This window comes from Coffea eugenioides, unplaced genomic scaffold (assembly GCF_003713205.1).
Source record: "Coffea eugenioides isolate CCC68of unplaced genomic scaffold, Ceug_1.0 ScVebR1_2965;HRSCAF=4092, whole genome shotgun sequence".
Classification (NCBI taxonomy): Eukaryota; Viridiplantae; Streptophyta; class Magnoliopsida; order Gentianales; family Rubiaceae; genus Coffea; species Coffea eugenioides.
Window position 1 is genome coordinate 51,403 of NW_020863498.1, and position 24,410 is coordinate 75,812.

Genomic DNA, 24,410 nt, shown 5'->3' on the forward strand with positions numbered 1-24,410 from the left:
TGATGGCTTACTTGCATATTGGAATTGATTAAGGTGAGGGTGTACTTGACCGCCCTCACCTCTTTTGATATTGTCATTGATTGGCTACCGTTTTATTGCATTACTGAACTTGATATATTGGTTGGTGAATTCCATTTCATGGAAACTGAATTGATGTCGTTTGGACGATGTCCAACGGCCTTACTGCATTACTGAGCTCAACCCCGTTTGGTAGTCAATTGGATCGAGCCGGCGAGGGCTTGGTCGTGAACATTGAATTGCCACGGGGACTGTATTGGGGAACCTTGTGGTAATGAGACCCTTGGTTCCGGTAAACTCGAGTATTACCAAAAGCTACTGAAATGGAGTGCGGGCCCGGTTGGGGTATGTTGGGTGGAAGGAATGGAAGTAAAGAGTTGTCTACGGTTTGGTATTTTAACATTGACGGAGAGTCAATGAGGTTGGTTCAAGATTGCAAGCGTGGAAATGGGCTCTTGAGAGCCGACCGTATCCTTTTACCGTTTTGCTTCATTGCTTATTTACGCACTTTAAATGAAGGTTCATTCTTATATGACTTTGATTGCTTATTGGGTGGTATACCACTGGGCTTTAGCTCATTCCGTGTTATTTGTTTTCCTTACAGGGTGATAATTACTTTTGAGAATGGATTGGATAGTCAATTGCCGAATTGAGCATGTAAATGTCTTTTGTATTGCTCTTGAAGTGAAACCCTAATGTATAACGGGTTCATTTCCTTTTGATCGGCAAATCGAATGTGTACTTCCTTAGTGAATGGTTTTGGCTTGCCGTTGTGGCTTGTAAATGGCTAATGTTATGTTGTATATGTATTTCGATGCTTGGTTGGGTTTCGGACGGGTCGGTTACTATTCATGGCCGACTCTGGAGTTCGTTTCTTTTATTTTGGGATATTTTGCCCTTTTGCCTTGTTGCGCGCGTTATAAGTTTCAAACGTGATAGATCGCTTTATACTGCACCGTTAGTCCTGGCGAGAGCTGGGCAGGCAGTCCGCTAACCTCTTTGGTTCGCCTTAGGGGAAGGTGGGGCTGTCACAGAAAGATTCATACTTTGTAACTAGAATGGACTTCTTTTGTTCTCTAACATTCTCACTACCTTCATGAATTTCTTTCAGTTTGTCCCAAATTTCTTTAGCTGACTTGCAACCCTTGACTCTAATAGATTCATTTGAGTCTAAGGCACAATATAACATATTCATGGCTTTTGCATTTAAGGTGAGATGAATTCTATCCGCAGCAGTCAGTTCACTTCTCATTTTTTGTCTAGATCTGTGAGTATTTTCATCTATAAGAGAGGTATCATAAGGACCTTCACTAATAATAAACCACAATTCAATATCAATAGACTGCAAAAAGATAATCATTCTTTCTTTCCAACTCACATAATTTGACCCATTAAACATAGGTGGTCTAATCACAGAATGTCCTTCAAAAAATATAGCATTATTGGTTGTCATTTTTACTCCCAAGTCGATTGAGTTTAATCTCTAGGAGACCAAGCTCTGATACCAATTGTAAGGATCGAAGACAACCAATCGAAAAGCCAAACGATAAGCAATTAAAAGATCGCAATATAACAATAAGTAAATAAAAGGGAAAGAATTGCAAACCAATTAACTATACAGCTCCTCTTGAACTTGTAGATTAATTCAAATAAGCTTCTTCAAATTGATGAATTACAATCACTCTTGCGTACAAAGGAAGGTCCACCTCCTCCTTGCCCCGAACACCACTCGGTCAAGTCAGGACGTTTTACTATCCCTCAGGACAACCCTCACAGAGCTACACTCATGAAAGATTCACTCACAAATGAAAAGCTTACAATGAACCTCACACCACTAAGACTACAAATCTTCTTTGATGAGTATTTTCTCACTAAAATCACTCTAGATCTTTTGTATCTTCAGTGTGCAAAAGTTGTTTGAAGTGTCTGACCAACCACTATTTATATAGGACCAAGAAAGTGCCTCATTAATGCTTCCAACGGATAGAAAGTAGCTGAACAGTCAACTAGCCGTTGGTAGTGTCGGACGTCCGATAGCCCTGTTTTATGCGTCCGACAGCAGGCAGTGAGTTTCAGAGATTTTCTTCAATTCTTTCGGATGTCCGGTGCAAGCTCTTTGTGCGTCCGACAGCAAACAAACAGATTTGAGTAATTATCTTGTTTCTATCGGACGTCCGGTAGAGACATATTCAACGTCCGATAGTTTCGTCGACTTCGAAGGATCCTATCGGACGTCCGAAGCATGCGTCCAAAGTTGTGTAATGATTATCGGACGTCCGATCCTGACTTCTTGAGCGTCCGACAGCTTCAGCATACTTTGTCATCTTTCAATTGTACTTGATCATGGAATCAAATAACTTCATAACTGAAAATATATCTTGAAGAAATATTAGTATCATCCATTTTTTTTGTAAACATCAAAAGATAGGGATCAAGATCAACAATCTCCCCCTTTTTGATGATGACAAAACAATGGATGGAAAGAAACAAAAATAAGTATAAGCTCCCCCTCAATCATTGCAACCAAAACTTTTAAGAGCCAAACTCATAATCTCAGAATAACTCCCCCTTACACATTGCATCCATTTCTCCCCCTTTTTGTCATCATAAGAGTAAAAATTAACTACTATAATCCAGCAACAATAACAGAGAATTCAATATTCCAAGAAAAAATAGAGAAATGACAGCAATCACAGCAAATCATCATGAGATCAGCATTATTCTTTTATCTCTCTTTTTGACATCATATAGATTCAGTAGTATTCAAAGATATCAGCGAAAATTCAGATCAAAGTATCAAAAGAAAAAATATTATGAACAAGAATCACTGCAATGATTAGACAAAACCTCCTACTTGTTAAAATTAACATCATGTTTAACTATCCACATGCATTTCATGCCTCTTCTCATATTCTTTCTCACATAACAATCACTATTCATGTGACCTTTTTGACAACAAAAATTACACATAATCAAAGAGTTATTTACATGAACAGGTTTAATAAATCTTACCTGTCTTCTCCTATGGATAGCAAACTCATTTGAATTAGAATTCAACCTATTCTTTTGAAAACAGACTTGTTTATTGTGTTTAAGCAACTCATTTAGACCATCCATTCTTCTTTTCAAATCACATTGTTCCTTTTTGAACAAATCACAAAGCTTTGCTTTTCTATCAAGCTCAAAATGTAAAGCATTCTCACTCTTTTTGAAGTAATCATTTTCAGCAATCAACTTTTTGTTTTGTTGAAAAAGATTTGCATTATCTCGAAGTAAAAAACTAATTTTCTGTTTTAACACCTTGTTTCTAGCATAAGATTCTTTCAAACTATCATGCAATTTTATAATGAAATGTTCAAGATCATCTTCAGTTTCATCATCACAATCAGATTGAGAGTTAGAAGATGTTACCTCATCATCTCCAATGGCCATGAAAGCCAATTGAGCAGATTGATCTTCCTCTTCAATTTCACCATCGAAATTGCATTCATTCCATGTGAATTGAAATTTATTTATTCTTGGTTTTCTTCCTTCTTTCTTCTTCATCACTGGACAGTCACTTGCATAGTGTCCAGGTTGGCTGTATTCAAAGCACTGATCAGTTTGTTTTTTGTTGAACTCTAACTTCCCTTTATTTCTCGAGTTGTTGAACTGATTTGGGAATGAATTGCTAGGTCCACCTTTTCTGAATCTCCTCTTGTTGAGTATTCGTTTGAAACTTCTTGTGATGAGAGCGATATCATTGTCATCACCTTCCACATCTTCATCTAGGGAGGCAGAATCATCTTCATCTTGTGAGGCTTTTAGAGCAATATTCTTTCGCACTTTTGCATCCTTTTCCTCTTGCACCTTAGTCTTAAGTTTCATCTCATAAGAGGTAAGAGAATTAATAAGAGATTCAATAGGCATAGTATCCAAATCTCTAGCCTCCTCAATAGCAGTCACTTTATTTTCCCAATCATTGGACAAGGCATTCAGGATTTTTCTATTTTTCTCACCAAGAGAATATTCTTTTTCCAGCACCTCTAAATCTTTAATAAGATCATTGAATCTACAATACATTTGATCAACATTTTCATGAGGTTCCATCTTGAAAGATTCATACTTTGTAACTAGAATGGACTTCTTTTGTTCTCTAACATTCTCACTACCTTCATGAATTTCTTTCAGTTTGTCCCAAATTTCTTTAGCTGACTTGCAACCCTTTGACTCTAATAGATTCATTTGAGTCTAAGGCACAATATAACATATTCATGGCTTTTGCATTTAAGGTGAGATGAATTCTATCCGCAGCAGTCAGTTCACTTCTCATTTTTTGTCTAGATCTGTGAGTATTTTCATCTATAAGAGAGGTATCATAAGGACCTTCACTAATAATAAACCACAATTCAATATCAATAGACTGCAAAAAGATAATCATTCTTTCTTTCCAACTCACATAATTTGACCCATTAAACATAGGTGGTCTAATCACAGAATGTCCTTCAAAAAATATAGCATTATTGGTTGTCATTTTTACTCCCAAGTCGATTGAGTTTAATCTCTAGGAGACCAAGCTCTGATACCAATTGTAAGGATCGAAGACAACCAATCGAAAAGCCAAACGATAAGCAATTAAAAGATCGCAATATAACAATAAGTAAATAAAAGGGAAAGAATTGCAAACCAATTAACTATACAGCTCCTCTTGAACTTGTAGATTAATTCAAATAAGCTTCTTCAAATTGATGAATTACAATCACTCTTGCGTACAAAGGAAGGTCCACCTCCTCCTTGCCCCGAACACCACTCGGTCAAGTCAGGACGTTTTACTATCCCTCAGGACAACCCTCACAGAGCTACACTCATGAAAGATTCACTCACAAATGAAAAGCTTACAATGAACCTCACACCACTAAGACTACAAATCTTCTTTGATGAGTATTTTCTCACTAAAATCACTCTAGATCTTTTGTATCTTCAGTGTGCAAAAATTGTTTGAAGTGTCTGACCAACCACTATTTATATAGGACCAAGAAAGTGCCTCATTAATGCTTCCAACGGATAGAAAGTAGCTGAACAGTCAACTAGCCGTTGGTAGTGTCGGACGTCCGATAGCCCTGTTTTATGCGTCCGACAGCAGGCAGTGAGTTTCAGAGATTTTCTTCAATTCTTTCGGATGTCCGGTGCAAGCTCTTTGTGCGTCCGACAGCAAACAAACAGATTTGAGTAATTATCTTGTTTCTACCGGACGTCCGGTAAAGACATATTCAGCGTCCGATAGTTTCGTCGACTTCGAAGGATCCTATCGGACGTCCGAAGCATGCATCCGAAGTTGTACAATGATTATCGGACGTCCGATCCTGACTTCTTGAGCGTCCGACAGCTTCAGCATACTTTGTCATCTTTCAATTGTACTTGATCATGGAATCAAATAACTTCATAACTGAAAATATATCTTGAAGAAATATTAGTATCATCCATTTGTTTTGTAAACATCAAAAGATAGGGATCAAGATCAACAATCTCCCCCTTTTTGATGATGACAAAACAATGGATGGAAAGAAACAAAAATAAGTATAAGCTCCCCCTCAATCATTGCAACCAAAACTTTTAAGAGCCAAACTCATAATCTCAGAATAACTCCCCCTTACACATTGCATCCATTTCTCCCCCTTTTTGTCATCATAAGAGTAAAAATTAACTACTATAATCCAGCAACAATAACAGAGAATTCAATATTCCAAGAAAAAATAGAGAAATGACAGCAATCACAGCAAATCATCATGAGATCAGCATTATTCTTTTATCTCTCTTTTTGACATCATATAGATTCAGTAGTATTCAAAGATATCAGCGAAAATTCAGATCAAAGTATCAAAAGAAAAAATATTATGAACAAGAATCACTGCAATGATTAGACAAAACCTCCTACTTGTTAAAATTAACATCATGTTTAACTATCCACATGCATTTCATGCCTCTTCTCATATTCTTTCTCACATAAAAATCACTATTCATGTGACCTTTTTGACAACAAAAATTACACATAATCAAAGAGTTATTTACATGAACAGGTTTAATAAATCTTACCTGTCTTCTCCTATGGATAGCAAACTCATTTGAATTAGAATTCAACCTATTCTTTTGAAAACAGACTTGTTTATTGTGTTTAAGCAACTCATTTAGACCATCCATTCTTCTTTTCAAATCACATTGTTCCTTTTTGAACAAATCACAAAGCTTTGCTTTTCTATCAAGCTCAAAATGTAAAGCATTCTCACTCTTTTTGAAGTAATCATTTTCAGCAATCAACTTTTTGTTTTGTTGAAAAAGATTTGCATTATCTCGAAGTAAAAAACTAATTTTCTGTTTTAACACCTTGTTTCTAGCATAAGATTCTTTCAAACTATCATGCAATTTTATAATGAAATGTTCAAGATCATCTTCAGTTTCATCATCACAATCAGATTGAGAGTTAGAAGATGTTACCTCATCATCTCCAATGGCCATGAAAGCCAATTGAGCAGATTGATCTTCCTCTTCAATTTCACCATCGAAATTGCATTCATTCAATGTGAATTGAAATTTATTTATTCTTGGTTTTCTTCCTTCTTTCTTCTTCATCACTGGACAGTCACTTGCATAGTGTCCAGGTTGGCTGCATTCAAAGCACTGATCAGTTTGTTTTTTGTTGAACTCTAACTTCCCTTTATTTCTCGAGTTGTTGAACTGATTTGGGAATGAATTGCTAGGTCCACCTTTTCTGAATCTACTCTTGTTGAGTATTCGTTTGAAACTTCTTGTGATGAGAGCGATATCATTGTCATCACCTTCCACATCTTCATCTAGGGAGGCAGAATCATCTTCATCTTGTGAGGCTTTTAGAGCAATATTCTTTCGCACTTTTGCATCCTTTTCCTCTTGCACCTTAGTCTTAAGTTTCAGCTCATAAGAGGTAAGAGAATTAATAAGAGATTCAATAGGCATAGTATCCAAATCTCTAGCCTCCTCAATAGCAGTCACTTTATTTTCCCAATCATTGGACAAGGCATTCAGGATTTTTCTATTTTTCTCACCAAGAGAATATTCTTTTTCCAGCACCTCTAAATCTTTAATAAGATCATTGAATCTACAATACATTTGATCAACATTTTCATGAGGTTCCATCTTGAAAGATTCATACTTTGTAACTAGAATGGACTTCTTTTGTTCTCTAACATTCTCACTACCTTCATGAATTTCTTTCAGTTTGTCCCAAATTTCTTTAGCTGACTTGCAACCCTTGACTCTAATAGATTCATTTGAGTCTAAGGCACAATATAACATATTCATGGCTTTTGCATTTAAGGTGAGATGAATTCTATCCGCAGCAGTCAGTTCACTTCTCATTTTTTGTCTAGATCTGTGAGTATTTTCATCTATAAGAGAGGTATCATAAGGACCTTCACTAATAATAAACCACAATTCAATATCAATAGACTGCAAAAAGATAATCATTCTTTCTTTCCAACTCACATAATTTGACCCATTAAACATAGGTGGTCTAATCACAGAATGTCCTTCAAAAAATATAGCATTATTGGTTGTCATTTTTACTCCCAAGTCGATTGAGTTTAATCTCTAGGAGACCAAGCTCTGATACCAATTGTAAGGATCGAAGACAACCAATCGAAAAGCCAAACGATAAGCAATTAAAAGATCGCAATATAACAATAAGTAAATAAAAGGGAAAGAATTGCAAACCAATTAACTATACAGCTCCTCTTGAACTTGTAGATTAATTCAAATAAGCTTCTTCAAATTGATGAATTACAATCACTCTTGCGTACAAAGGAAGGTCCACCTCCTCCTTGCCCCGAACACCACTCGGTCAAGTCAGGACGTTTTACTATCCCTCAGGACAACCCTCACAGAGCTACACTCATGAAAGATTCACTCACAAATGAAAAGCTTACAATGAACCTCACACCACTAAGACTACAAATCTTCTTTGATGAGTATTTTCTCACTAAAATCACTCTAGATCTTTTGTATCTTCAGTGTGCAAAAATTGTTTGAAGTGTCTGACCAACCACTATTTATATAGGACCAAGAAAGTGCCTCATTAATGCTTCCAACGGATAGAAAGTAGCTGAACAGTCAACTAGCCGTTGGTAGTGTCGGACGTCCGATAGCCCTGTTTTATGCGTCCGACAGCAGGCAGTGAGTTTCAGAGATTTTCTTCAATTCTTTCGGATGTCCGGTGCAAGCTCTTTGTGCGTCCGACAGCAAACAAACAGATTTGAGTAATTATCTTGTTTCTACCGGACGTCCGGTAGAGACATATTCAGCGTCCGATAGTTTCGTCGACTTCGAAGGATCCTATCGGACGTCCGAAGCATGCGTCCAAAGTTGTGTAATGATTATCGGACGTCCGATCCTGACTTCTTGAGCGTCCGACAGCTTCAGCATACTTTGTCATCTTTCAATTGTACTTGATCATGGAATCAAATAACTTCATAACTGAAAATATATCTTGAAGAAATATTAGTATCATCCATTTTTTTTGTAAACATCAAAAGATAGGGATCAAGATCAACAATCTCCCCCTTTTTGATGATGACAAAACAATGGATGGAAAGAAACAAAAATAAGTATAAGCTCCCCCTCAATCATTGCAACCAAAACTTTTAAGAGCCAAACTCATAATCTCAGAATAACTCCCCCTTACACATTGCATCCATTTCTCCCCCTTTTTGTCATCATAAGAGTAAAAATTAACTACTATAATCCAGCAACAATAACAGAGAATTCAATATTCCAAGAAAAAATAGAGAAATGACAGCAATCACAGCAAATCATCATGAGATCAGCATTATTCTTTTATCTCTCTTTTTGACATCATATAGATTCAGTAGTATTCAAAGATATCAGCGAAAATTCAGATCAAAGTATCAAAAGAAAAAATATTATGAACAAGAATCACTGCAATGATTAGACAAAACCTCCTACTTGTTAAAATTAACATCATGTTTAACTATCCACATGCATTTCATGCCTCTTCTCATATTCTTTCTCACATAACAATCACTATTCATGTGACCTTTTTGACAACAAAAATTACACATAATCAAAGAGTTATTTACATGAACAGGTTTAATAAATCTTACCTGTCTTCTCCTATGGATAGCAAACTCATTTGAATTAGAATTCAACCTATTCTTTTGAAAACAGACTTGTTTATTGTGTTTAAGCAACTCATTTAGACCATCCATTCTTCTTTTCAAATCACATTGTTCCTTTTTGAACAAATCACAAAGCTTTGCTTTTCTATCAAGCTCAAAATGTAAAGCATTCTCACTCTTTTTGAAGTAATCATTTTCAGCAATCAACTTTTTGTTTTGTTGAAAAAGATTTGCATTATCTCGAAGTAAAAAACTAATTTTCTGTTTTAACACCTTGTTTCTAGCATAAGATTCTTTCAAACTATCATGCAATTTTATAATGAAATGTTCAAGATCATCTTCAGTTTCATCATCACAATCAGATTGAGAGTTAGAAGATGTTACCTCATCATCTCCAATGGCCATGAAAGCCAATTGAGCAGATTGATCTTCCTCTTCAATTTCACCATCGAAATTGCATTCATTCCATGTGAATTGAAATTTATTTATTCTTGGTTTTCTTCCTTCTTTCTTCTTCATCACTGGACAGTCACTTGCATAGTGTCCAGGTTGGCTGCATTCAAAGCACTGATCAGTTTGTTTTTTGTTGAACTCTAACTTCCCTTTATTTCTCGAGTTGTTGAACTGATTTGGGAATGAATTGCTAGGTCCACCTTTTCTGAATCTCCTCTTGCTGAGTATTCGTTTGAAACTTCTTGTGATGAGAGCGATATCATTGTCATCACCTTCCACATCTTCATCTAGGGAGGCAGAATCATCTTCATCTTGTGAGGCTTTTAGAGCAATATTCTTTCGCACTTTTGCATCCTTTTCCTCTTGCACCTTAGTCTTAAGTTTCAGCTCATAAGAGGTAAGAGAATTAATAAGAGATTCAATAGGCATAGTATCCAAATCTCTAGCCTCCTCAATAGCAGTCACTTTATTTTCCCAATCATTGGACAAGGCATTCAGGATTTTTCTATTTTTCTCACCAAGAGAATATTCTTTTTCCAGCACCTCTAAATCTTTAATAAGATCATTGAATCTACAATACATTTGATCAACATTTTCATGAGGTTCCATCTTGAAAGATTCATACTTTGTAACTAGAATGGACTTCTTTTGTTCTCTAACATTCTCACTACCTTCATGAATTTCTTTCAGTTTGTCCCAAATTTCTTTAGCTGACTTGCAACCCTTGACTCTAATAGATTCATTTGAGTCTAAGGCACAATATAACATATTCATGGCTTTTGCATTTAAGGTGAGATGAATTCTATCCGCAGCAGTCAGTTCACTTCTCATTTTTTGTCTAGATCTGTGAGTATTTTCATCTATAAGAGAGGTATCATAAGGACCTTCACTAATAATAAACCACAATTCAATATCAATAGACTGCAAAAAGATAATCATTCTTTCTTTCCAACTCACATAATTTGACCCATTAAACATAGGTGGTCTAATCACAGAATGTCCTTCAAAAAATATAGCATTATTGGTTGTCATTTTTACTCCCAAGTCGATTGAGTTTAATCTCTAGGAGACCAAGCTCTGATACCAATTGTAAGGATCGAAGACAACCAATCGAAAAGCCAAACGATAAGCAATTAAAAGATCGCAATATAACAATAAGTAAATAAAAGGGAAAGAATTGCAAACCAATTAACTATACAGCTCCTCTTGAACTTGTAGATTAATTCAAATAAGCTTCTTCAAATTGATGAATTACAATCACTCTTGCGTACAAAGGAAGGTCCACCTCCTCCTTGCCCCGAACACCACTCGGTCAAGTCAGGACGTTTTACTATCCCTCAGGACAACCCTCACAGAGCTACACTCATGAAAGATTCACTCACAAATGAAAAGCTTACAATGAACCTCACACCACTAAGACTACAAATCTTCTTTGATGAGTATTTTCTCACTAAAATCACTCTAGATCTTTTGTATCTTCAGTGTGCAAAAATTGTTTGAAGTGTCTGACCAACCACTATTTATATAGGACCAAGAAAGTGCCTCATTAATGCTTCCAACGGATAGAAAGTAGCTGAACAGTCAACTAGCCGTTGGTAGTGTCGGACGTCCGATAGCCCTGTTTTATGCGTCCGACAGCAGGCAGTGAGTTTCAGAGATTTTCTTCAATTCTTTCGGATGTCCGGTGCAAGCTCTTTGTGCGTCCGACAGCAAACAAACAGATTTGAGTAATTATCTTGTTTCTACCGGACGTCCGGTAGAGACATATTCAGCGTCCGATAGTTTCGTCGACTTCGAAGGATCCTATCGGACGTCCGAAGCATGCGTCCAAAGTTGTGTAATGATTATCGGACGTCCGATCCTGACTTCTTGAGCGTCCGACAGCTTCAGCATACTTTGTCATCTTTCAATTGTACTTGATCATGGAATCAAATAACTTCATAACTGAAAATATATCTTGAAGAAATATTAGTATCATCCATTTGTTTTGTAAACATCAAAAGATAGGGATCAAGATCAACAATCTCCCCCTTTTTGATGATGACAAAACAATGGATGGAAAGAAACAAAAATAAGTATAAGCTCCCCCTCAATCATTGCAACCAAAACTTTTAAGAGCCAAACTCATAATCTCAGAATAACTCCCCCTTACACATTGCATCCATTTCTCCCCCTTTTTGTCATCATAAGAGTAAAAATTAACTACTATAATCCAGCAACAATAACAGAGAATTCAATATTCCAAGAAAAAATAGAGAAATGACAGCAATCACAGCAAATCATCATGAGATCAGCATTATTCTTTTATCTCTCTTTTTGACATCATATAGATTCAGTAGTATTCAAAGATATCAGCGAAAATTCAGATCAAAGTATCAAAAGAAAAAATATTATGAACAAGAATCACTGCAATGATTAGACAAAACCTCCTACTTGTTAAAATTAACATCATGTTTAACTATCCACATGCATTTCATGCCTCTTCTCATATTCTTTCTCACATAACAATCACTATTCATGTGACCTTTTTGACAACAAAAATTACACATAATCAAAGAGTTATTTACATGAACAGGTTTAATAAATCTTACCTGTCTTCTCCTATGGATAGCAAACTCATTTGAATTAGAATTCAACCTATTCTTTTGAAAACAGACTTGTTTATTGTGTTTAAGCAACTCATTTAGACCATCCATTCTTCTTTTCAAATCACATTGTTCCTTTTTGAACAAATCACAAAGCTTTGCTTTTCTATCAAGCTCAAAATGTAAAGCATTCTCACTCTTTTTGAAGTAATCATTTTCAGCAATCAACTTTTTGTTTTGTTGAAAAAGATTTGCATTATCTCGAAGTAAAAAACTAATTTTCTGTTTTAACACCTTGTTTCTAGCATAAGATTCTTTCAAACTATCATGCAATTTTATAATGAAATGTTCAAGATCATCTTCAGTTTCATCATCACAATCAGATTGAGAGTTAGAAGATGTTACCTCATCATCTCCAATGGCCATGAAAGCCAATTGAGCAGATTGATCTTCCTCTTCAATTTCACCATCGAAATTGCATTCATTCCATGTGAATTGAAATTTATTTATTCTTGGTTTTCTTCCTTCTTTCTTCTTCATCACTGGACAGTCACTTGCATAGTGTCCAGGTTGGCTGCATTCAAAGCACTGATCAGTTTGTTTTTTGTTGAACTCTAACTTCCCTTTATTTCTCGAGTTGTTGAACTGATTTGGGAATGAATTGCTAGGTCCACCTTTTCTGAATCTCCTCTTGCTGAGTATTCGTTTGAAACTTCTTGTGATGAGAGCGATATCATTGTCATCACCTTCCACATCTTCATCTAGGGAGGCAGAATCATCTTCATCTTGTGAGGCTTTTAGAGCAATATTCTTTCGCACTTTTGCATCCTTTTCCTCTTGCACCTTAGTCTTAAGTTTCAGCTCATAAGAGGTAAGAGAATTAATAAGAGATTCAATAGGCATAGTATCCAAATCTCTAGCCTCCTCAATAGCAGTCACTTTATTTTCCCAATCATTGGACAAGGCATTCAGGATTTTTCTATTTTTCTCACCAAGAGAATATTCTTTTTCCAGCACCTCTAAATCTTTAATAAGATCATTGAATCTACAATACATTTGATCAACATTTTCATGAGGTTCCATCTTGAAAGATTCATACTTTGTAACTAGAATGGACTTCTTTTGTTCTCTAACATTCTCACTACCTTCATGAATTTCTTTCAGTTTGTCCCAAATTTCTTTAGCTGACTTGCAACCCTTGACTCTAATAGATTCATTTGAGTCTAAGGCACAATATAACATATTCATGGCTTTTGCATTTAAGGTGAGATGAATTCTATCCGCAGCAGTCAGTTCACTTCTCATTTTTTGTCTAGATCTGTGAGTATTTTCATCTATAAGAGAGGTATCATAAGGACCTTCACTAATAATAAACCACAATTCAATATCAATAGACTGCAAAAAGATAATCATTCTTTCTTTCCAACTCACATAATTTGACCCATTAAACATAGGTGGTCTAATCACAGAATGTCCTTCAAAAAATATAGCATTATTGGTTGTCATTTTTACTCCCAAGTCGATTGAGTTTAATCTCTAGGAGACCAAGCTCTGATACCAATTGTAAGGATCGAAGACAACCAATCGAAAAGCCAAACGATAAGCAATTAAAAGATCGCAATATAACAATAAGTAAATAAAAGGGAAAGAATTGCAAACCAATTAACTATACAGCTCCTCTTGAACTTGTAGATTAATTCAAATAAGCTTCTTCAAATTGATGAATTACAATCACTCTTGCGTACAAAGGAAGGTCCACCTCCTCCTTGCCCCGAACACCACTCGGTCAAGTCAGGACGTTTTACTATCCCTCAGGACAACCCTCACAGAGCTACACTCATGAAAGATTCACTCACAAATGAAAAGCTTACAATGAACCTCACACCACTAAGACTACAAATCTTCTTTGATGAGTATTTTCTCACTAAAATCACTCTAGATCTTTTGTATCTTCAGTGTGCAAAAATTGTTTGAAGTGTCTGACCAACCACTATTTATATAGGACCAAGAAAGTGCCTCATTAATGCTTCCAACGGATAGAAAGTAGCTGAACAGTCAACTAGCCGTTGGTAGTGTCGGACGTCCGATAGCCCTGTTTTATGCGTCCGACAGCAGGCAGTGAGTTTCAGAGATTTTCTTCAATTCTTTCGGATGTCCGGTGCAAGCTCTTTGTGCGTCCGACAGCAAACAAACAGATTTGAGTAATTATCTTGTTTCTACCGGACGTCCGGTAGAGACATATTCAGCGTCCGATAGTTTCGTCGACTTCGAAGGATCCTATCGGACGTCCGAAGCATGCGTCCAAAGTTGTGTAATGATTATCGGACGTCCGATCCTGACTTCTTGAGCGTCCGACAGCTTCAGCATACTTTGTCATCTTTCAATTGTACTTGATCATGGAATCAAATAACTTCATAACTGAAAATATATCTTGAAGAAATATTAGTATCATCCATTTGTTTTGTAAACATCAAAAGATAGGGATCAAGATCAACAATCTCCCCCTTTTTGATGATGACAAAACAATGGATGGAAAGAAACAAAAATAAGTATAAGCTCCCCCTCAATCATTGCAACCAAAACTTTTAAGAGCCAAACTCATAATCTCAGAATAACTCCCCCTTACACATTGCATCCATTTCTCCCCCTTTTTGTCATCATAAGAGTAAAAATTAACTACTATAATCCAGCAACAATAACAGAGAATTCAATATTCCAAGAAAAAATAGAGAAATGACAGCAATCACAGCAAATCATCATGAGATCAGCATTATTCTTTTATCTCTCTTTTTGACATCATATAGATTCAGTAGTATTCAAAGATATCAGCGAAAATTCAGATCAAAGTATCAAAAGAAAAAATATTATGAACAAGAATCACTGCAATGATTAGACAAAACCTCCTACTTGTTAAAATTAACATCATGTTTAACTATCCACATGCATTTCATGCCTCTTCTCATATTCTTTCTCACATAACAATCACTATTCATGTGACCTTTTTGACAACAAAAATTACACATAATCAAAGAGTTATTTACATGAACAGGTTTAATAAATCTTACCTGTCTTCTCCTATGGATAGCAAACTCATTTGAATTAGAATTCAACCTATTCTTTTGAAAACAGACTTGTTTATTGTGTTTAAGCAACTCATTTAGACCATCCATTCTTCTTTTCAAATCACATTGTTCCTTTTTGAACAAATCACAAAGCTTTGCTTTTCTATCAAGCTCAAAATGTAAAGCATTCTCACTCTTAGGAAGACCCCAACTTAGGAACTTAGCAACAAAAAGAAAAATAGCCAGCGATAATGGATCACCTTGTCTAACACTTCAATAGATTTGAAAAAACCTGATGGCTCCCTATTAATCAACACAGAGAACCATGAATTCGTAAATGTCCGAAAAAAATAAATCAACCTCCAATTTAGAAAAATCAAAACTCCGTAACATAAACAATAAAAAATGCCATTTGACACGATGATAAGCCTTCTTCATGTCAAGTTTAAGAATCAAATTTGGACCAATCAAATGCCTATCCAAATCTAAAATCAATTCTTGAGCCAACAACATGTTAATAACAATTCACCTACCTGGAACACAATCTGTCTACCACAAAGAAATTAGTGAATGAAGTAATTTATTGATCCTATTTGCCAAAATCTTTGAAATAATTTTCGAACATATATTGCAAAGATTGATGGGTCTGAAATCCTTCGATTGATGAGCACCCTCCACCTTTGGGAGAAGGACCAAAAGAGAGCTAGATCAACATCTAAGCTGTTCTACACTTAGAAAAAACTCTTGAACTACTAACAACAAGTTATCTTTAATAATCTCTCAACAAGACTGATAAAAACCTACCCCAAATCCATCAGAACCTAGAGCACTATCAACATCCATTGGGAATACCACCAACCGAAACTCTTTCAAAGTCGAAAGCTCTTTTAACATATCATTATCCTCATCACACACAACGGGAACTTCAAAAGAAAGCTGCGGATTAACCACCTGATGTTTTGAAAAAATAACTTAGAATAAAATTCAACTTAAAAGATTTAATAAGATCCACAAATTTCAATCAAAAGTCAGAAATATCCTTAATGCACGAAATAAATAATATTTGTTTCAATAATCCATAGGAGTAGGCTATGTTGGCATTACTTTTTTTCAACCATTTAATTCCCACCTTTTGACACCAAAAAGCACACTCAACAGCAAGTTTACTAGAATGTAAAGCTCGAGTTTCATGAAGAAGAATCTTGGACTGCTCATCCTAATTCATATCAAATTCCACTTCTCTCTACTTAAATGTCTTCTCTGCAACTTTAACTCAAAAAATATTACTAAATAATTCTCGATTTCAAATTCTCATCCTCTTTTGAACCACCATAAGTTTTCTAAAAAAATCAAACATCTCAATCTCAGATACAGGTTTCTTCCATTCATTTGAAACCATCTCTAAAATTGAGAATGATTATGCTAGACATTGAGAAAATGAAAAGAAGAAAGATGCAGCCCTCTTGAACCACACTTGACAAAAAAAGAGAATGATCTGAACGATCTCTTGCCAAGTGTAGAACTTTAGTGATCAGATGATATTCCATCCATCATGCATTAATTAAAACTCTATCCAACCTTTATCAAACAGTGTCATTAGTTCAAATAAAAGGTTGGCCTTCGAACTCTACTGCTGATAAACCACAATTAAACATCAAATTCCTCCATATTACGAGTATTTGCTGGAGAACCGACAACCGGTTCCTCTCCCAATGATATGACATTAAAATCTCCAACAACCATCTAGGGTTGATTTATATTCAAACTTAGAGATTCCATTACCTCCTACAAAATTCTATGTTCAACCCTAGTACATTTTGCATATACTTCGAAAAATATAAATGATGCACCAGAATGAAAAGAAGTAGATGCGTGAATCAATTGCTCTGCGTATTCAGTAAAATTCAAAACCACATAATCAAACCATAAAAATCAAATTTTCCCTTGAGTAAAAGAAATAGCTCGATCAAAGTGAAGATGCTAACGAACAATCTCCAACTGAGTATATTAGACATAGATTCTATAACAACCAATAACCGAATAGAATTCTTCATACAAAATTTATGGAAATAAAGTAAAGATTCCACACAGGAAGCTCCGCAAATATTTCAAACAATAATGTTAATTGGATTTAACATGAGAACGCTATGAATACATAGTTTGAGAAAATGGAACCTGAGAATACACTCGTGATTTAGAAGAATGTCTAGAACATTTCTTAACTTTACTTGGCTCCTCCACAATGAGTTTATTTATCAGAGTACTATTTTTCGCATCCAAAAGAGCTAATCAAGGACAATCGTCATCCAAAAAATTAGAATATTTCAACTTTATTTTAAAATTTCATTGAAACTCCTTCATTTGTTGTAAACAATCTGTCTAACTATGCAAGCTATTTGCTGATTTTGTCCAAAAAACTTGATGACTTAACAAAGAAAACTAGTTCAAATCCCCCGAACTATCCAGCAAATTTTTGAACAAGGCAAATGTATTAGTAACATCCACTATTGAATCATCATCTGTATCCAAATTTGTAAAAGAACCATCAATATCTTGATTTGAGATTACAACATGTGAGGACCCGAAAATTTTCTTATTTTTATAGAATATTACCGGGTTATTTAAATAATTATTCACTCATTTTCTCCGAATTATTTATTTCGACCATTTTAAATCCATTTAGATGGAACAACGTCTCTTTTATGTTTTTAAAGCGTTTTGTTGAAAAATTCACTTTTCAAAAAAATTCGTTTAGTTTGGAACAACGAGTGCACGTTTTTCGAGGCTATACTTAAATCGGGAGTGTATTAATATTGGAGAATTAAGAATGATTAATAGTAGATTAAGAAATGTTAATTGAGAAATTAATACTCGACTCATGTAAGAACTCACAAATTTACCTATTTTAAAGTCCTGTTACGAGCTTATTTAATTATTTATTTGGCCAATGGCCCCAAATATTATTTTCTATCCTTATTAGACCTAAATACATGGAATTATAGTTTCATTATATTTTTAAAGTGACTTGTTTCAAAAATTAATTTTTGGAAGCTCGTTTAGTGAAAATAGTGAAAAGATGTTTGGAAATTTTAATCGATCGAGGGTACAATAAGTTTGAAAAATTGGAGTCTTGTACAATGGTCTTAAAATAGGTAATTTTATGTTTAAATACTCAAGTGATAGTCATTAGTACTATCGTTATAAAAATTTCTTGGAGGTCTCGCGTTATCGCGCTTAATTTGGAAATGCGCGTTTTTACGCGTGCGATTAATTGAGGGATTTTAGACTATTAGTTTAGACTATTAAGAATGAATAATATTAGTGTAAATGAAAGTACATTAGAGGTTTAGGGCACTAGTGAAACGAACTCGAAAGGAATTGAGCACGAAGCGCGCGTATACGTGCACTATCCTTAGTTGACTTTTGGAGCATTTTGGGCTACACATTATTGAGCTCCTCATGGGTGCATCACACTAGATCAAAACCCTTCAATTCCTCAACTAAAGTGGCATGCAACATCTCTTCTTTTCCCTCTCATTTGGCCGAACCATCAGCTGCAACAAAACAACTCCAAGTTTTGCAAATTTCATCTCCAAATCTTGCTCAAACCTTCACCAAATTCAACCAAAATTTAACTACACTTAGCTCAATACTTGGGAAGTTCATCTAGCTACAAAACAAGGAGCTTTCCACGGATTTCTTGGAGCTTCTAAGGACCGAAAATCCTGCCTAGTTCATCAACCAAAGTAGGTAATGATCCAATACTCTAATCTTGGTTTATGGAGGTTGATTAACACCTTTAAGCTCTTGTATTCATATGGGTGGTTGTTATTGTTGGAAAATTTGGAAGGTGGCTCTATGAACTCCCACCCTTGTCTTGATAGCTGATGTGATGATTGATGATGGATTTAATGTTGGTTTAGTATTCAAAATGGTAGATTAATGGTGTATTATTAGTATAAACTTCAAGAAATGCATGGGGTAAAAAGTTTTGATTCTGCCCCTGCTTGAACGTACCTATTTCTGCGGAATTTTGAGGTTGTGATAACTTATATATGATTTTATATGTTTTAGATGGTGTAAAAAATTTCATTGAAAAATATTGAGATTTGGTGGGTCAAATGAATCGATTTCACAAAGCTAGTAAATCTGGAACTGTTCCGTAATGCTCTGACCAGCTTTCGTGTTTTGGCCATAACTTTGTACTCTGATATCGAAATCAAGTGCTGTTAGCGCATTTGAAACTAGACATTCCCACCTTTCCGACGGTATAAAATGTACATTCTGGTTCCATGTATGTGAGCTGAACCAACCATTTAAAGTTGGCTGTTCTGTTTCTCTGTTTCCTGGAACGAAATGCTGAGGCTGCAACTTGTGGCTCGAATTCGAGCTAGTTTGTGCCGAATTTCAAAATAATTTCTTCTGTGAAATTTTAGATCTATGAATTTATTTTCCAACTCCATAAACCATGCCCAATTCTGAGTTAATTTGAGTGATTTCTGATCAAAATACGGAACCTGCCCTACTCTTGAAAACCCTAACTTTTGGACAGATTTGATGCAAGGCTTGGTGTAGACTTGCTAACTGAATATTTTGGTGCTAAACACTTATGAAATGTGCCATGAATGTTCCTTAGGCTTTGCCTACACTAATGAGCCATGTTTGAGGAATTTTTCCTTGACCAAATGTTTGGAATGGAAAACAAAAGGCTCGAGGCAGTTTTGTCTTAGGATTTTTGAAATTTTGGTTGTTTGAGTGACTACCTTCCCGAAGGTATTTTTCCATGAAATTTGATAGAGGGATACTCTTTATATAGGAGTATTATACTGCCAATTTTGTACCAATCCAAGTCCATTTCGATACCTAACTAAAGTCCCAAAGTTGGAAGCTCAAATCTGGAAATTTGTTCACCAGTTTTGAAATTTTTCCCTAACTTTAGCTACCGATCTCGGTGCTAAAACCGATTCTTGATCCGATTTTTCTGTTAAAAACATTACTTGCAACTCTAATTGAGTTATATATTTCAGAGGCTAGCGCAACGTGTGAATTTTGCCGAATTTCCAAGTTTGCGAAAAACCAACCCCAACACAACCTTAAGTACTCTGAAATAGTAACTTTGAGCCCATTTTTGAATATCTTCCATTTAAATTCATGGAAAAGTGTCTTCTAAGAACTTTTAGTACTTTCAAGAGGTTTCCAATGGTGTCAAGTTTCCCAATTTTGGACTTGTGTAGAGTGAGATACGATTTTCAAGGGTTCGTATGAAACAGAAATTTTCTGAATTCCAAGGAAATGGAGTTTTTCAAGTACTCCTTATTCCTTCGATATTATTCGAACGTTGTATCATTGATTTCCAAAATGTAAACTTAATTTCTCTTGTACTTTGAAATCCCGTTCGAGAGTCTCGATTTAGGATAATTAAGGCTCGTTTCACGAGATTTTTCTAAGATTGTACTATGATACGATCTTCCTCAATAGTGGGGATATTTGAATGATAGTCTATTATTATTTGTTCAGGCGCACACGAGGACCTTCAAGAGGATCCCACGGTGGACACTTGAACTTCAAATTGAACCTACTTGCTCTTGCTACTTGGTGAGTGTCAAGTATGTGTTAAATGTTTATGTGATTGAGATATTAGTTGTACAAGTATTATACATGATACGTAAACTTGCCGAGCCGAGTGTGTACTTTATCGCACTCGTTCTCATTTGAAATGAATAACTCATGCTTGAAATGCTGAAATATATTAAATACTTGGATGTATCAAATGCTTGAATAACATGAACACGTTTAACTCGTAAGTTCTGAGCGGAAGCATGTACCACACCGATTCGGGTAGGAGGTGCCTCTCATACCGTCTCAGTACTAAAATCGGTTCCCTGAGCGATAGCATGTACCGCACCGATTCGGGTGGGAGGTACCTCTCATGTCGACTTAGAACCATAAACAATGATTGGTAATTGTACATGATTATGTTTAACTCGTGAGATCTGAGCGAATAGTATGTACCACACCGATCCGGGTGGGAGGTACCTCTCATGTCGTCTCAGAACCATAAACCTTTCTAAGTCGATTGGAGCGATGTCTCATCGACTACTGGGCGATAGTATGTACCACACCAATTTGGGTGGGAGGTACCTCTCATTCGACCCAAAACTATAAGCAAAGCATAAATCGATTGGAGCGATGTCTCATCGACCACTGAACGATAGTATGTACCACACCGATTCGGGTGGGTGGTACCTCTCATTCGACTCAGAACCATAAACGTACAATCGATCACTGAGCGATAGTATATACCACACCGATTCGAGTGGGAGGTACCTCTCATTCGACTCAGACTCATAAATGGAATAAGTAAAGTTCTACGGACTATTAGATTGAAATTTGGCAAAGCAAGTGGAAATGAGCTCCTAAGAGCTCCCGTATCCTTCATGAATGTGTTTTGTGAATATTCAGGAACTATTTGAATGTTATAGCTTTACCTCTCGTACCAGCTTTATTGCTACTTGAATTACCTGCTTGCAAGATTTTCTTGGCCTCACGAGCATTCGTTCACCCCGTTAGATTTGTTTTTCTCAACAGGAACTGAAATGGGAGGAATTTGGAGAAGCTTACTTGATGGCTCATTTGATTAGAATTTTGAATGTATTTGTTTAGACAACTTTTGGGATCTGTATATTTTGGGAATGTAAGGTATTTTTGGTAGTTTTTGATGTACGACTTGAACGTTTAGTAGGGAATTGACCTTTCTCTTATCTTTGACTTCTAGTATCAACTAGTTATTTTAAGTTTGAATTGAATTTGTATCGAGTTCTGGCGAGAGTTGGACAGGCATCCTGCGGATACCCTTGGGTTCGCCCTTGGGAGAAGTAGGAGCGTCACACAACAGACCCTGCCTCCAGTGAAATTGTGACGATACACTTGAAATTCCTAAAGTTTCAGAGTTAACTACATGTTTATGCAATTGCGTACCTTCCAAAGATCCTATATTCTCCTGATTTGAATGAGACGACTCTGCCAGATTAATTCCAACTGTCTGAACTTGTTGAATAACATGTTGGAAGTCTTTTTTCCAAGGACATATAATTCTCCTTAACTGAGCTTGGTATATCATGTTTATTTAAAATTAGAAAGTCTTTTTAGATCACAAATTACCAATGCTTCCAACGTATTGTCAGTAGGTTGCTGAATATGATCATCATCCATCACCTTTTATTTCCACTTATCCGATTGTAATTTAGGAATATAAATTGGTTGATTTTTTACCACTGCTTGTTTGGACCATTTCACCATAACCAATTTCAAAGAAAGGTTCTTTTTAAACAATCCACTTCTTGATGGCCTACACATTCACAGAAAGGACAAAAAAGGAAGGCCTGATTTCAAACTCCACTTGCTGCCAAAAACTAAAGTCAACATCACCAATCCAAACCCATTTGACAGGAGCGGTTGAGATATCAACCTCAACAAAACTCGAGCAACTGAAGGCCTATGCAAGTCTCTTATTGCCGCATCTATCTTTAATAAATGTCCCAACGTGAAAGCCAATTTTGTTAATTGCTTCTTACCCAAAAAGGAATAAGTAGTTTAGAAAAGGTAATCCATACACGAACGATGGAAAGCTCTTGATTAGCTTTAAAATCTAGAAATCACTTTGAAACAATCATAGGAGAACTCTGGGTAAACCAAATTCTACACACAAAAATTCTCGTATAGTTTTCTTCAAGAAATGACCGAATCAAAATATGAGTTGCATCCAATAATCCCACCGAGCAATCGCCTTTAAAATCTAAAGACATAAAAAACTTATGTATTGCATCCATAGGAGGATTGTTAAAGGCAAAATGACCAACCAAAGCAGTGCAAAAAGACTCACAAGCATCAACATCATTCACAAAATTGTTGATTCCCACTGGCAGGGGTTGATTCCCACCAACAAAAGGATCTGGAGGCTTAAGAGCCACCATGAAGAACGAAACCATATGAACGAAAAAATTCTTGAAAAACCCTAGGAGAGAGAAAGTGAGGACTCGAAACGAGTTGCAATGCTATTAATTCAAATCAAAACTAAAAGTATAATACTTAATAAAGGGAATCGGTATTGAGCTACCTTTTGAAGAAAAAGAAATGACGGAAAACGTAACAAATAGGCAAGATTTTAGAGATTTTGTTCTATCGGGGAGACAAGGATCATAAACAAACATAGCACGACCAATGGTAAACACTAATAATTTTAAGATTAAACCATCACTCATTCAAATGGTTCAACAATCTCAATTTGGAGGTAATGTCATAGAGGATCCAAATACACACTTAATCATATTTTTGGAGATATATGATACAATTAAAATAAATAAAATTAGTGAAGATGTTATAAAACTAAGGCTCTATTTGGATTGATCATTTTTTCAAAAATAAGTTTTTCAAATACAATGCTACAGTAATACATAATAACTCAAAAAATATCTCATCCATACAATATATCAAATATTTCAAAAAATTTTATGATAAAATTTTTTTCATATACACTGTTACAATTAAATTTTTCAAAAATAACTCAAAAATAGCTAATCCAAATGGAGCCAAGGTTGTTCCCGTTTTCTTTGAGAGATAAAATTAAAATTTGGCTACATTCTTATACTCCTAATACTTTGACCACTTGAGATGATTTATCTAGAGTATTTTTGAATAAATACTTTCCACCGAGTAAAACGGCTAAGTTTAGAGTGGACATTACTAGTGTTAGCCAATAAGATGGTGAATTATTATTTGAAGTGCGAGAAAGGTTTAGGGATTTGCTATGGATATATCCATACTATGGATTTTTCGATTGGTTCATTATACAAATTTTCTATAATGACTTATCTTTCTCTACTAAAACTACTATTGGTGTAGCCACAGGTGGAGGTTTAATGGCTAATTCACCTCAAAAAATGCAAAACTTGATAGAAGAGATGACGGCAAACAACTACCAATGGAGAAATGAGCGAAATAATTCTAGGCGCTAAGCAGGTATGATCGAATGGACACTCTAAACATGTTAAGTGCCTAAATGAATAACGTGGTAAAATTACTAAATAGACAAATCGGGGTTGGTCCGAGTTCTTCATCTAATGTATATGTTACATGTTCTACATGTG

The 24,410-nt window shown here is 35.5% G+C and overlaps 1 long non-coding RNA gene across 1 annotated transcript; it reads left to right on the forward strand.

The window, feature by feature from the left end:
• The first annotated feature begins 18,930 nt into the window (after nucleotides 1–18,930).
• LOC113757323 lies at nucleotides 18,931–22,025 on the forward strand. Its single transcript, XR_003466248.1, has 2 exons — nucleotides 18,931–19,014; nucleotides 21,853–22,025. It is a non-coding gene; the product is annotated as an uncharacterized LOC113757323 (long non-coding RNA).
• The last annotated feature ends 2,385 nt before the right edge of the window (nucleotides 22,026–24,410 follow it).